At 44.4% G+C, this 15,915-nt stretch overlaps 1 protein-coding gene and 1 long non-coding RNA gene across 4 annotated transcripts in view; both read right to left on the bottom strand.

Moving 5' to 3' along the window:
• Positions 1-15,915, bottom strand: part of LOC134212637 (netrin receptor unc-5-like) — a 909,680-nt gene that overhangs the window by 851,844 nt on the left and 41,921 nt on the right. The window lies entirely within an intron of this gene.
• Positions 11,436-11,842, bottom strand: LOC134216766 (uncharacterized). Its single transcript, XR_009980815.1, has 3 exons — positions 11,791-11,842; positions 11,656-11,729; positions 11,436-11,588 (listed from the first exon to the last, which is right to left on the bottom strand). It is a non-coding gene; the product is annotated as an uncharacterized LOC134216766 (long non-coding RNA).

Raw genomic sequence — 15,915 nt, 5'->3', positions numbered from 1 at the left:
TTAAATGTAAACTAAATAAATGAAATGAAATGAAATGTTCGTGCTTTAGCAGCCATAGCTGGATTTGATCGATTGTATCATATCAAATACTAGGTAATTAGCCTTAAACGCAGTGAGTAGTAAAAAATATGAAGAGAGCAAAATAAAAAGTAAGCAAGAATGAAAAGGGAATAAGAAAGAAAATGGAAGGAAGAAGGAAGAACCCATTTATTATTTTATTTCTTCAGACTAAGGCCGAAGTGGCCTGTGCGGTATATAAGAGTCTTCTCCATTCAGCTCGGTCCATGGCTACACGTCGCAAACCACGCAGTCTACGGAGGGTCACGGGCAGCAGGGACTATGTCCAAGGGCTTGACGATCCCTCCCCAGGCCATCTGCGAGTTGTGGGGCTTGCCTAGGATGTTGTGGGGTTTTACAGTGGGCTCTGTAAAATTCGAAAGGCGTATACAGATAAAAACTAGTTTAAATTGAGTATTGGAATGGAAAATGGAAGAAGGAAAATAAGAATAAGGGAGAAGAAAAAAGAAAAAAAAACGAATGGAGAAGGAAGAAAAAAAGAAGAGAGATAACGGATGAAAAAAATTAACGGAGAAAAGAAAAAATAAAGAAGGATGAAGAAAAGGAAAAAGGAACAATGGAGAAGGAAGAAGGAAAAAAGAAAAGGGAAGAAGGAAAAAGTAATTAAAAAAAGTAAGAGGTAGCGGGGTGCCGTAGCATAGTTGGCTACACGTTCACCTTATAAGCGAATGGGCATGGGTTCCATTCCCAGCCCCTCCACCAAAACCTCGTCATTTGCCAGATGCGCAGCCCATGCGGTAGCGTTTTGGGAGACGCGCCTATCGTCATGGCTGCCTGATGATGACTGACAAATTCATATTTAAGAATCCTAGAAAGATTTGAGGATTTCCTTACCCAAGAGTTATAAGGAATTAGTGAGACAATTGCACAGAATTTCTAGATGAGAAATTCCGTAGAATTCTACAGTTATGAGCGGCAAGGTTTCTGTGCCTATTCACCAGTTTTGCATTGCTAATTCATAAGACCAAGTTGATGATGCTCATATGCATATGGTGGTCCAAAAACTTCTAACACCGTGTCATAAATTGAACCCAGTCACATTGACCATGGTCTTTAAGACGCGCACCTGGCTGCCAGGCTAAAGAAGGCATAATGCATTGTTGGACGAATTAATAAAGAAATCCGTCGAGAAACTCAAAGAGAAATACCTGAGAAAATCTCTAGAGGAAGTCAAAAAGTAATTTTTGAATACATTCATGGAGAAACGCTAGGTGGAACTTCTGAAGTAGATCCTAAAGAAATTAATAAGGAGTTCTTGTATAAAATCCTAGAGGATTCTTGGAGAAACATCTGGAGGAATTCTCAGAGAAATTATGTGAAGAGAACTCCTGGAATAATTATCCGAAATTTTCAAAAGAAGTTCTCCAATATTTTCGAAAGAATTTCTGGAGGAATTAACTAGAATTTTTGGATTTTCCAAGATTTGCTAGAAAAATTCGAAGAAGTCTCCAAGGAAGTTTCCATATTCATGTCAGATCTCAACAAAAAAATGGGATCTCCAGCATAGTTTTTTTAAACAACAATATAAAATTAAAGTTTAACAGGCGATTATTTTCACTGATATCTACCGCCATCAGTGAACAAAAAATACCATCATTTAAAAGTGGGTATGCTGTTGTGGGATATATTTGAGGTCCCGAGTAACACACTTGTTGTACATATGCTTCTGTTACTCGTATGTAACCGAATTTGATCACATTGGAGTTGCTGCAACCAAATTGGTATGATTTGTGCTGCTTCGGAAACAGTTTTTATCTACGCAGTTCCACGCTGCAGCCGCTGCAGCATGTTTATTAAACATTGATTATACACCGCTTACAAAAGTGTATTTTAGTCAATTAAAGTTCCTTAAATATCGTCTTAACGATACAATCACTTAATATACTAAATGATAATAAATAATAACCTCACTTAATTAGTAAAACAAAGAATGGTGCTGCAAATCAACGATACAATTCCTTCTGATATTCAGCTTCTTTAATGAATTATTTTAACAATTCAGTAATACCACAGACAAACAGACACAACATTCGTCAAATTTCCATCGTTCACTGATTTACTGGTCGATTAAAATAATCATTAGTTGGCCAATTGATCACTCGTGGCGCGCGTATCGGACTTGCTCGAGTTTGACGTTTGCTCACTACCGCTATCTGGTTCGTGAATTGCCCAACTAACTAAAATCAACAGATGTCGTTAGTGTTTGAATGACGATGAATTTGATGAGTGAATGTTCAATGTATTATGTCTGTTTGTCTGTGGTAATACTGTAATTAAATGTTCGGCACCTTATATTCTCTGCAATGCGTTGATTCCAGGTCGAGATCGAATAAACGAAATAAACGCTTCGAATGCCATCCATGAGAGTATTATAGAAATACCTTGGCAACCATGCCTTAGTGCTTGTTGGCTATCGAAAAACATACAGCAGGCTTCGACCTATCCTCATTAATCGTTCAAACGTCAACCTGGCAGGATCCTTTTTTCAAGCATTTCTTCAAGAAAATTTCAAAATGAACAGGAACGAACGCTGTCCTCCTTGCCCGCCCTGCCCGTCGAAGCCGATACACGGCGAAGGAAGCACAAACGCTAAGCGCGCCCACGGAAAACTGACCCGGAACCCGTTCTTCAATTTCCTCCGGGAGTTTCGGGCTTCCCGCGAGGATCTGTCGATGTTGGATTCGGCCGTCCAAGGGGCAGTTGTGTGGAACGGGATGAACGCCGAACAAAGGTCACCTTTTGTCAAGCTGGCTTGCAGTCATCCGGAACGGCGAACACCGTGCGAAACCCAGCACCCAGCGGTCATGTCCAACATCGCAGGTGCGAGACGACGCAGCCGGTCTCGATCGATGAGCCGCAGTGATGAACGGAAGCGCAGACGGCTGGGCAGTCGAAGTCGCTCCCGAAGTCGTCGTTCCCGTCGAGGTTGATGGCCAAGTTAAATTGAATGGATGTGTCAAGCATATATTTTTATATAAATTATAGAAAATTGAATAAAATTTATTGTAAGTATTTGAGCATTTCTTGTCTTTTGTCTAATTTGTCCTGTCTCTAAAAATCCTTTGAATGATTTTCTATGAAACTGTGATCCAGTAAACACGATAAACGATGCGAAAGGTAGACGTACAGTATGAATTTCCAAGCATAGAAAGCGTCGAGGAAAAACTAGTCAGGAACATCTTCATGTTTGAAAGATGATTCCTGCATTTTCTTGAGCATACAATTTTGATTTTCTCTATCTCTTGATCATAGAGAAAATAACGATGAATTCTAGTCCAAACATCTCAGGTCCAAACGATTAATCTTACACGAATCATATTTCTTCCAGGGTACTAATGCTATGTATAATATTACGTAAAATGGTATGTATTGTATTTTGTTTTCTTGATTCAGACATGCCCACTGCGTACTGTAACTGAATCATTTTTTGAGAAACTGCACATCCATATAACACAATTTCGAGAAGACACCAATTAAAATGTTTTTGAACGAATCGGAACCGAATCTTTCGATATCTTTGATCCTGACCAATAGTTTTTTAGCAAAACTCAACACCCTGAGGCACTTCAAGTGCACAAACTGCAAGCAGCACTAAAAAAAATCGTATTTTTTGCTAGAATGCGTAATTTTTGGACGTGGATTCAGAATATATAAAAATCTCATTTTGGCCAAAAATGTCACCTATTCAATTTTTCAAACGAAAGGTTTAACTTGAGTTAAGGCTGTCAACAAAATCATCCCTCCCTTTTAACACATCCGCCTCACAACTTTTGGAATCCGATGCTTTAAATCGTCCATCCAACAAAAACAAGCATTATTTACATTCAATTTGGCCAAGACTCGACTCGACGCTCTGTGGGTGATGGTCATGGTTCGTTTGCAAGACATTCCGGAAGACGACATGAAATCAGTTTCTGTGGCAGCACGTCGTGTGCGCGGAAAGTACCTAAGTGTGTAACAAGAGCATGGCGTGGTTACGCCAGCAACCAGCAACGATGACGGTGACACATTTTGGGTCCTATGTGCTTAATGATGAGTCATTTTTTCTGGCTATTCTCCGAGCTGTTGTAAGACAAATATGCTGACGCTGACGTGAATGGATCATCCTCCCCCCAATCTTTGGAAAACTATTTACCACGAAGGGGGCACTTCTTAGTCATTCTGAACGGGATCGTTATTTGTAGTAATGTTGACAGTGAATAAATGAATATGTTAAGATGTCAAATTCACTTACGCGGGATGTGAAGCAAATCGTACAACTTTCATAGAGCAAGGGGGATGCGCCAGATATTTTTAAATCTTTGAATGATATTTATTTCTTCTACCACGAATCTCCACGTAAAAACGAACTACCCAAACATGGGTTTATTTTTATGAAGAAGAAAATTTTGGTTGGTTAGTCACCAATCAAGATATTATAAATTTACGCAAAATAATATTTGAATAATAACAGACACAAGGAAGTTTTTCAAGAAAATGGAAAGGGATGAGTTTTTGTAATTTTGAAGAGTGAAGAAAAAAAGAGTGGATTGAAGTGTTTCACATGGAAAAATTAATACTGAGAGTTGAAACGTCTCCATTTTTCTTAGGAAAACATATGCTTTAGAAAAAAGATTCATTTATTGAAAGTAATATTTCGGAAAACTGAGTTCTTTCAAAGAAATTGTCTACTCTAGCGCCTTACACCGATTAAGCGCGTACTTCCAGAAATTTCTTATTCCGGACAAATACGTTCTATCACAAAAGAATTTAGTCCAAAAAACCCAGGATCATCCACCTAGTGGTGATGATGCCTTTCTCGCTCTTCATAAAATATCGTGAGGTGTTAGAGAGGTGTCAAAGCAGCAATCAATAGATCCCATCATTTTTATCATATTTGTTAATCAATTAATAGCTTGGCGCTGTAAAAGTTCACATATTATATTATCGTTTTGTATTATATCTAGTTATAAAGCAGTTAATGTGAACATACTATTTACCATCATTATTATCATTGTCACCTTTTGGAAAACCAAGAGTGTTTAAAAGAAAAGAGACAAGAACAGAACATTTTACACCAAAGGACCCTCATTTAAAAGCATCAACGTTGAATGTAAATAACATATTTGAACAAACTACATCTTATTCCAATTTTCTTTTGGGCCTTCGGAGAAAAGAGTAGAAAATTCGAGTTAATTTATTTGACGACAATTCGAAATAATGACAAACTAGCTCAAAACACTATGCACGGTTACGCATTAGGAGCTATTATTAGATAGAAGTGGATTAAACCGGAATCTAAGCGGACTCTAGTAACACAATTCAGATCGATTTAGTTACAGCAACTCCAATGTTACTGGATTCTGTCGCATATGAGTCACAGTAACTGGTATGTGACTAGTGTGCTACTCGGTCGAGGCTAGATACTTTTAATTACCTTAACCAGCAGAACTCTAGCCAATATTTGTTTCTAGAGAGTCTAATAAGATTCGCTTACACCGAATTACGTCTAATGAGATCCACGCGCGGTTCCGTCAACCGAACTACCGAATATGTATGACCTATTTGAAAATGTGCGGTGGCTGGTTATACCTCATGGGCGAGAACACGAAATCAATAAGTTCGACAAAGATTTGCTTTACAAAAATCAATAGAAATTGTCACTGTTACAACAATACTTCAACGTTTTACGCATATCCACAGAAATTAAATTGAACAAGAGTTACGAATAAAAACAGTTGGAAATATCAAGATAAATGGAAGCAATTGGAGACACGGCAAATTCTGGGTAAAGCGTACCATTGGTACTTTGCGTACCTTAAAGAATAAAATAGACCCCATCTCGTGATGCTCCTGCTCGTGATGCTGGTCAGGATACGAGCAACCTTAGGGAAGATCGGGTAACCAACCCCGGTGGGAACTATGGTCGTATGCTGACAGGGATGGAAGGTTTTGCTCTTCTCCGGAGGTCCAAGTCTTACTGAGCGTCTGTTCTCCATGTCAGGAGCGGCTTACAACAGCGTCTGTTTTACATGTTAGAGGCGGCTGATCATCGTCCGAGTGCCAGCGAGGGACTATAAGTGATACTGTGCACCATGGTCCACCGGGAATAAGGAGGAATGGTCCTCCGAAAATTTAGGGGGTTTGGTGTCAGGCCCTGCCAGCCAGCCTTGAAAAATAATACGCAACGAAGAATCAACAAGAGAGTACGGACCGGAACCATCGGTAAAAACCACTGCGACGAAAAGGGACTAGCGATTGGAAACTCGTTTCGTGGAACTGTGAATCTCTCAACTTCATCAGGAGCACAGTTCAAGACGAGCCAGCCTCGGGCTGAAAGTCTCGATAATAAAGACAAAAAAAAACAGGAGCGCACGCATACTCGTCGATGTGCTCAAGGAGCGTCAATTCGGCATAGTAGGGCTGCAGGAGGTTTGTTGGAAGGGATCAATGGTGCAAACGTTTAGAGGTAATCGTACCATCTACCAGAGCTGCGGCAACATACACGAGCTGGGAACTGCTTTCATAGAGATGGACGACATGCAAAGGCGCGTGATCGGGTGGTGGCCGATCAATGAAAGAATATGCAAGTTGAGGATCATAGGCCGGTTCTTCAGCTTCAGCATAATCAACGCGCATAGCCTACACTCCGGAAGCTCCGGACCCATTCCACGGGCAGCTGGAACGTGAGTACGACAGCTTATAACGGGTCGGCCAGTTTCGTTTCCGGTTAATAATTGGGCGGCTTATGCGCCACTCCTGGAAGGAGACCGCCCAACAAGTTTTCGTTGCCCGGCTTGAGACCTTCTTAGGGGAAGGGTCACTTTTCTTAAAAAGAAAGCTGACTGGCTAATCCGAATACGTCCGTCGTACTTCTCGTCTCTGAGCGGACACAACTAATTCTAAGAGATTTCCCCAAATAAATTCTTCCGACATTCGACCTGGAACCAGTCATTCAGGCGGGGGTTTTCCTCATCGGACCAACACAAAATGTTCACCCGCTCTACTCCGTCCAAGACTAGAAAGCGGTCCCAAAAGTCAGAATCGGGCTGACTACCCAGTAAACAAACCAAATATTCACTAATAAACTACAAACGACCGCGAAGCAACATAAATCCTTTACAAGACATCAACCAAATACATTCAAATAGCTGATTTGAACCGGTCTAACGCTTTATGATCGAGATATTTCTTTCGGCTCTGATCTCTTTCATACATGAGGCTCCAATCAAGGTTTACATGGCATACGCCTAGGCCTAGCATTTCCCACTGTTTCCCTCTGCGTTAACTATGTGTGCGTGCAATTCCCTAATCTCTACGTGTGTACACTCTCTTCCATCTTCTGCTTTGCCATTCTCTTCACCGGCAACGCGACTCTTCTCCTTCTGCTGACTCCGACAAACCTCTCCTGCGAACTCACTCTCGCTTCTCACATACGGCGAGCTTCACACGAGAGCCGCATCGAATTAGCTAAATACGGACTCACCCAACAAAAATTGTTGTGCATCTACTGGGTCACATGGCCATGGACGACACAAACAAGTACGCATGCATTTACTCACGGTTTTCCGCTTTGGGCTGCGAAATGGTGAGTTGACATCCGGGAAGGGGCGCCTAACATAGCTCTGGTCCTCACAAGTTCCAATACTCACGCTTCCACGGGTCTTCCGATGACAATTGACCGCCAGCTAAGGGTTGCGTACTTAGCTGGTAGTGCAGCCTGGGCACTGTTGTCCTTCTGACATCAGCTAGAGTGAGAGGGTGCGTCCTGTGGGGTCTGCCTAGGATGTGGTGGGGTTCGACAGTGGGCTCTGTTGAACTTCTATAAAAAGCTGCATGTGTCCCCAAGCAGGCCCTATCAAAGCGACCGTGTGCCGCTCAAAGCGCACTAATCTAGTCCTGGTGTTGGGTGGGACTTTAAACAAATTTGACCCGATTGATCGAGCGTCTGTTCACCAAGGAGGTGCGGCTCCAACAGCGTCTGTTCTGGCATCCAGCGGCTGAGTATGAAATGCTATTCCCCGGAAGCTATACCTAAGATGGCAGCCCCATCCCAGTGGATAGGGAACCTTGGGCCAACAACCTACTGTTCCCGAAACATCAATTTGTTCGAGAATCCGATAATGAAAGAATACGGACTGATTTTACGGCGACGACTCTTAGCGCAAAACAACGGACACGATTAGGAACATGGAACGTTTTAACCCTAGCCCAGCAGGGTAAATTGGCACAACTTGCCAATGAGGCACGCCGCATGAAGCTTGAGATCCTGGGACTGAGTGAAGTCCGTTGGCCAAACTTTGGAGAACACAGAACGCCGTCGGGACAAGTTCTGCTATACTCTGGTTTACGAGGTGAACACGCTCCCCGGCATCGCGGAGTTGGCTTCCTACTAAGCGCTCAGGCACACTCTGCGCTTATGAAGTGGGAACCTATAAGTGAAAGGATAATCGTTGCCAGATTTAGAACACGGGTCCGAAACCTTACTATAATCCAATGTTATGCGCCAACCGATGCTGCCGATCTGCAAGACAAAGAGAACTTCTACAGTCAACTCAATGCCGTCGTAGATAGAATTCCGAAGGGTGATATCAAGGTCTGTTTGGGCGACTTCAATGCGAAGATCGGATCCGACAACTCGAACCATGAGCGCATTATGGGACGCCATGGTCTCGGAGAAATGAGCGAAAACGGAGAGCTGTTCGCAGAATTTTGTGGTAACGGTTCACAAGATCACGTGGGTCTCCCGTGACGGCTTTACAGAAAATCAAATCGACCACATCTGCATCAGCCGAAAATGGAAACGGAGCCTTCTTGATGTACGGAATAAACGTAGTGCCGATATCGCGTCTGATCATAACCAACTCATTGGTGAAATACGCCTGCGCATTGCACGGCTTCTTCGGCAAGAGGAAAGAGTTGGACGACGGTTCAACACACGCCGACTGGAAGATGCCACGGTGAAACGGTCCTTCGTTGAAGAACTGGAGACTCGTGCAGCAGATATTCCGGAAGGTGGCAGCGTGGAAGACCAATGGACCGCCATCAAGAATGCCTTCATCGCCACCAGCGAGAACAATCTGGGCGAACTATGGACCCAGAGAAAACAATGGATCACCGATGAGACCTGGAGGAAATAGAGGAGCGAAGAGAAGCCAAAGCTGCGATAGAGCGATCGAAAACCAGAGGATCCAAAGTTTTAACCCGTCAACGATACGTGGCTCTTGAGAAGGAAGTAAAACGCTCATGTCGACGTGACAAGCGAGCGTGGGCAGACTCTCTGGCCGACCAAGGAGAGATAGCCGCCGCAACCGGGGACATTCGCCTCCTCTACGATATCTCACGACGCTTAAGCGGGGCGAAGATGAATGCAACGATGCCTGTGAAAGACGCGAATGATCAGTTATTGACCGACCCAACTGACCAGCTGAAACGCTGGTTCGAGCACTTCGAACAACTTTTTCAAGTGCCAGCCAGGCCATCACCACCTCGGCATGATCTGCCTAGGATCCGACGTATAACACGCGTCAATACCGAAGCTCCATCACTGCTAGAGATTCAAACGACCATCCATGAAATCAAACAAAGTCCCAGGGTCGATCGCATATTAACCGAGATACACAAAGCTAACCCCATGGCATCCGCTCATCTATTGTATTATTTATTTCGTAATACCTTGGACACCTCAACTTTGCCAGTCGACTAAACGCAGGGTATCTTGATGAAGGTGCCCAAAAAGGTGACCCTGACTGTATGCGATAACTGGCGAGGCATTATGTTGCTGTGTACCGTTCTCAAAGTTCTGTGCAAAATTATCCTAGCCCAGATTCAGGAGAAGATCGATGCGACTCTCCGGCGACAGCAAGCCGGATTCCATGCCGGAAGATCCTGTGTGGACCATATTGTCACGCTCCGCATCATTCTGGAGCAGGTCAACGAATTCCAAGAGTCCCTTTACTTGGTATTCATTGACTACGAAAAAGTTTTCGACCGTCTCAATCACGAGAATATGTGGGGCGCCCTGAGACGCAAGGGGGTTCCTGAGAAAATCATCGGCCTCATCGAAGCACAGTACGAGGCCTTTTCGTGTAGAGTGCTGCACAATGGGGTCCTGTCCGACCCTATCCGGGTCATAGCTGGTGTGAGGCAAGGATGTATTCTATCACCGTTACTGTTCCTCATCGTAATCGACGAGATTCTGGTAGATGCGATTGACCGTGAACCAAACCGCGGGCTGTTATGGCAGCCTATAACCATGGAGCACCTAAACGACTTCGAATTGGCGGATGACGTTGCACTACTCGCGCAACGGCGCTCTGATATGCAGAGTAAGCTCAACGACCTTGTCGATCGCTCCTCCTCGGCAGGTTTAGTCATCAACGTCAACAAAACCAAATCGTTGGATGTAAACACGGTGACTCCTTCCAGTTTCACAGTAGCCGGGCAACCAGTGGAGAATGTTGAAAGCTTCCAATATCTTGGTAGCCAAATGGCGTCAGACGGCGGTACCAAGATCGACATAGGCGCACGCACGGATCAAGAAAGCAAAGGCTGCCTTTGCGAGTTTAAGAAATATCTGGAAAAACAGGCAGATAAGTGAATGCACTAAAATACGAATTTTCAACTCTAACGTGAAATCTGTGCTGTTATACGCTAGCGAAACATGGTGTGTATCAGTGGAGAACACTCAACGGCTGCAGGTGTTCATTAACAGATGCCTGCGGTATATAATTCGGGCCTGGTGGCCTCACAATTGGATCTTAAACAACGAGCTCCATCGTCGTTGTCACCAGAGGCCGATAACAACAGAAATTCGGGATCGGAAGTGGGGCTGGGTCGGCCACACTCTACGTAGGGGCGGAAACGAAATCTGTAAGCAAGCATTAGACTGGAACCCAGCGGGACATCGCAGCAGAGGCAGACCCAGAGGCTCATGGCGGCGAAGCCTCAATAAAGAAATAAAAGAAGTCGACCGAAATCTAACCTGGCTACAGGTTAAAGCGATAGCCGGGCATCGCTCAGGATGGAGATCTTTCAAGTCGGCCCTTTGCACCACCGGAGGTGTACAGGATCCATAAGTTAGTAAGTAAGTTTCCGACTAGCTAGTCATTGAGGAGGACCTACGGATGTGGCCAGAGCTGCTTTGCGCACTACTCCGGGCCAGAACTCACGCCGACGGACGGCGTATTGCGTCGATGTGGTAGTCACTCACTCCCTCCGGGCTTACGCATGGGCGCGGTACAAGCGTCCGTTCATCTCCTGGCGCGCAAAGCAAAGTTGATGAGGCGCCGTCGGTAGTCGCTGACGATGATGACGACGACAACGGCGATCTGCTGCTATGCGGTTGGAGGTTGGAAATTGATTGATGTGGTTTCGGTGGTTTGGCTTCGCCTGCCAAAGGTGCGCTTTTGATGGTACGCAACCTTCTCCGGCCAAGTGTACCCCGGGAATCTTTGCAGCCGATGCGTGGGGTCAAAAGCGATCGAAACGGATGGGTGTAGTGTGTCGGCTTCACCAATGCTGCCACGGACCTAATTAACGTTTACATGCACACGAGATTTAAGACACTATCTTGCATATTCGAACTCAACAATTTACCTTTCACTAAACAGATCTACGCACACACACGGAACGGAATTGCTTTAATTGAGCTTTTATAGACTTTGGCTCGACTAGAGGGAAACAAGAACATATATTAGCTAACACCTATTAAAAATCTATGTCACTTTTCACCTTTGAGAACACACTACGGCACGGAACAAAATTGACCGCTTTTGCCTCTTCCACGGAACGGAACAAAGTGAACGATTCCGGGTTGGAAAAATCCTCAGATACCGCGAAATTCATTGAAGTTGAAATTTGCGAACCCGAGCATCCAAAGAATTTATCCACGAAATCCCCCAAAATCGTGCATCTCATTCCCACAGACGATTCAAATTAGCCAGTAAGCTTGCTCGCTAAGAATCGTGCCAAGCGTGGAATGCCGGACAAGCCAAAGGTCAACGCAACTTCAAAAGACCGGCGTGCGGGTCGTTGGCCGCAAGCCACGCGCTACTTTTGGCGTCATGATGCGCTATATGCTGGCTAAACCCCATGTGTTTCCTTGGTAGCTGACTGTAGGGAACTCACAAGACTCAATTCTTAGCGTAGGTAACTCAATAGCGTACTTCTTCTAGACCATTCTTGCGGTGATCCAACACAAAGATTTATTTCGAAAGACGCAACTGGACATGCAAAGTTTTATAATTTAAATAAATAACAAAATAAATATATTTACAGAGATAAACTAAACATTGAAATAAATAAATAAATAAATATGGCGTACTTGCTACAAGCTGCCCAAGCCACGACGTCAAAATCATCATAGGAGAATTGAACACTCAGGTTGGCCAAGAGAAGGAGTTTAGATCGAAAACGGCCTACGACTAATTGATTTCGCCGCCTCCAAGAATATGGCCATTCGCAGCACCTACTTCCAACACAGCCTTCCGTATCGGTACACCTGGAGATCACCACTGCAGACAGAATCACAAATCGACCATGTTCTGATTGATGGACGGCACTTCTCCGACATTATCGACGTCAGGACATATCGTGGCGCTAACATCGACTCTGACCACTATCTGGTGATGGTTAAACTGCGCCCAAAACTATCCGTCATCAACAATGTTCGGTACCGACCACCGCCGCGCTACGACCTAGATCGACTGAAGTAACCTGATGTCGCCTCTGCATACGCGCAGCACCTCGAGGCAGCGTTGCCGTAAGAGAGTGACCTCGATGATGCTCTTCTTGAGGACTTCTGAAATACAGTTAAAGCAGCCATTAACGATGCAGCGGAGAACAACGTCGGGTATGTGGGACGAAGTCGACGGAACGATTGGTTCGACGAAGAGTGCAGACAGATTCTGGAGGAGAAGGACGCAGCGCGGGCAGTACCCGGCAGAACGTGGAACGGAAGCGGAAACAGTAGACTCGCCTTTTTCAGGAGAATAAACGCCGCCTGGAAGAAGCGGTGTGCGGCTTCGTTGACGGCCGCTCTACAACGGATCAGATCTTTACTGTACGGCAAAACCTTCAAAAATGCCGTGAATTTCAGGTCCCAACGCACCATCTGTTCGTTGATTTCAAGGCGGCATACGACAATTTAGACCGCGTAGAGCTATGGGAAATTATGGACGAGAACAGCTTCCCTAGGAAGCTTACCAGACTGATCAAAGCAACGGTGGATGGTGTGCAAAACTGTGTGAAGATTTCGGGTGAACACTCCAGTTCGTTCGAATAGCGCCGGGGACTAAGACAAGGTGATCGACTTTCGTGCCTGTTGTTCAACATTGCGCTAGAAGGTGTCATACGAAGAGCCGGGTGTAACAGCTGGGGTACGATTTTCAACAGATCCAGTTAATTTATTTGTTTCGCGGATGACATAGACATTGTCGGCCGAACATTTGCAAAGGTGGCAGAACTGTACACCAGCCTGAAACGTGAAGCAACAAAAGTTGGACTGGTGGTGAATGCGTCAAAGACAAAGTACATGCTTGTGGGCGGAACCGAACGCGACAGGTAGCAGTGTTACGATAGAAGGGAATACCTTCTAGGTGGCCGAGGAGTTCGTCTACCTTGGATCCTTGCTAAAGGCTGATAACAATGTTAGTCGTGAAATAAGAAGGCGCATCATCTGTAGAAGTCGGGCCTACTACGGGCTTCAGAAGAAACTGCGGTCAAAAATGATTCGCCACCGCACCAAATGTGTCATATACAAAACGCTGTCATATACGGCACAGCTTCCCTAAGTGGGGGGGGGGTCGCGACCTCCTTCCATAAGATTTACACAGCCTGGGGGTCGCGACCCACCACTTTGGGAAACTATACCCTACGGACCTGAAATATGGACATTATAGAGTGGTTCAAAATCGATTTTGCTCCACAGTGCTCATCTGATTCTTTACCATGTTCTGAGTTTCCTCTGAAAATTTGAGCTCATTTGGATTAAAACTGATTTAGCACAAGCCGTTTCAAGTTTGCATGCAAATTAGTATGGGGAAATTTATTTTTTCATTATACTGTTAATGACGCTTCCCTATCAAGCGCATGTTGAAAGAAAACCTACATAGCTAAGAGGAATACTTGAGAAGGACTTGAAAGCACTCGGAGTATTCGAGAGACGGGTGCTTAGGACCATCTTTGGCGATGTGCAAGAAGATGGTGTGTGGCGACGAAGAATAAACCAAGAGCTCGCCCAGCTCTACGGCGAACCCAGTACCCAGAAGGTAGCTAAAGTCGGAAGGGCACGCTGGGTAGGGCATGTTGCAAGAATGCCGGACAGCAATCCTGCAAAGATGATGTTCGTCTCCAATCCGGCAGGTACGAGTAGGCGTGGAGCACAGCGAGCGAGGTGGGCAGACCAGGTGCAAAACGACTTGGCGAGCGTGGGGCGTATTCGAGGATGGAGAGATGCGGTCTTGAACCGTGTATTGTGGCGTCAAATTGTTGATTCAGTGTTATCTGTTTAGATGTAAACTAAACTGGTGTAACGTCCGGATTCCGGAATACAGGCCGGAATATTTCGGACCGATCGAATTCCTGATCAAATTTGGAATAGTTTATGTGTCGTTTCTCTCCAAAATATCTGAAATAATCATTTCCGAAGTATGCGTTCTAGCATATGGTCAGAAGCTAACACCCACCTGAAACTTAAACAAATTCCGCTTATTTTGGTGAAAGTTGTGAAAAAAATGTCGAAAGACAAAAAAGTTACGGCCAAAAAGATTTTTTATTTTCGTTTTCAAAAGGGGGTTGGTAACGGAAGGGTTGAAGCAGGAATTATCCCCTGAAATCTTACTACACCGAACCGGGTATATGTGTTAATGCATTCATACTACTTTCAGCACGAAGTTTTGTTTATAATAATTATCCAATTAGATCAGTCATTTAATATATTCATCCTAAAAATTAGTTTCAACAGATGATAAAATTTTGAATTATTAATTCCAACTGATTTTAAAGTTTCGTCGAGAACCATCGTGTCATGTCTGTTTAGAGTCACTTCTAGCTTTCCATTTTCTGCAACTGTTTACCTGGCTAACCGAGAGTTCCAATTCTTTTTACCATGTTCTAATTCTTATCCGCAAAATAGAACTAACAATATACTCGACTGCGCATCGTAATCCAGAAAAATCCCTAACGTAGGCATGACGAAATAATCACCGCATAAATTGTAACTAATAGGACATTTACAAGTACTTGAACCCATTTTAAAACAAACTCCCCTCCTGCCCGCGATCGAACTCAAGATCGTGTCGCTTCTCGTCTTGTCGCGGTGAGTAAAGCGATTTTGTCTTTGATCGATGGGATGCGTGCACCAAGCTGCATCAACCAGTCAGTGGGGCGATGCAGTGCGCGGCTTGCTGAATGGAGCCTTTCTTCTACTTCTTTTCGGATGATCCGCGGGTATGGTCGATGCCGACCGTAAGCGCATCAAACAAAGAGGTTTGTAAACTCACTGCGTTCTCACTCGAGTGCAATAAACATCGTAATAATGTCGTATCCAATTTCCTTTTTCTAAATTGCGGCTTCACGCGTGGTGTTTCTTCTAACAAAATCTAATTATAGATTGTCTCCGGAGTGACAGTGCGATTGCCGGGTCGGTACCTGAGGGCTCGGAATAAGTTCCGAGTCTTGCGTTATTACGGTATGATGGATCCATATGTCAACCGAAAGTAATAAAAGTCGTCGTTTGGACGCTTGTTTTACACGTGTGCATTGCACAGATAAATGATTGAGGTACTGGTTGTTGGCTGAGGGAAATAATGAGTGAGATGATGTGTACTCGAATGATTTACGAGATGTTGTTTGAAT

This window comes from Armigeres subalbatus, chromosome 2, assembly GCF_024139115.2.
Source record: "Armigeres subalbatus isolate Guangzhou_Male chromosome 2, GZ_Asu_2, whole genome shotgun sequence".
Taxonomy (NCBI): Eukaryota; Metazoa; Arthropoda; class Insecta; order Diptera; family Culicidae; genus Armigeres; species Armigeres subalbatus.
Note: the sequence above shows the minus strand (reverse complement) of the source record. Positions and strands in the feature narration are given on the sequence as shown.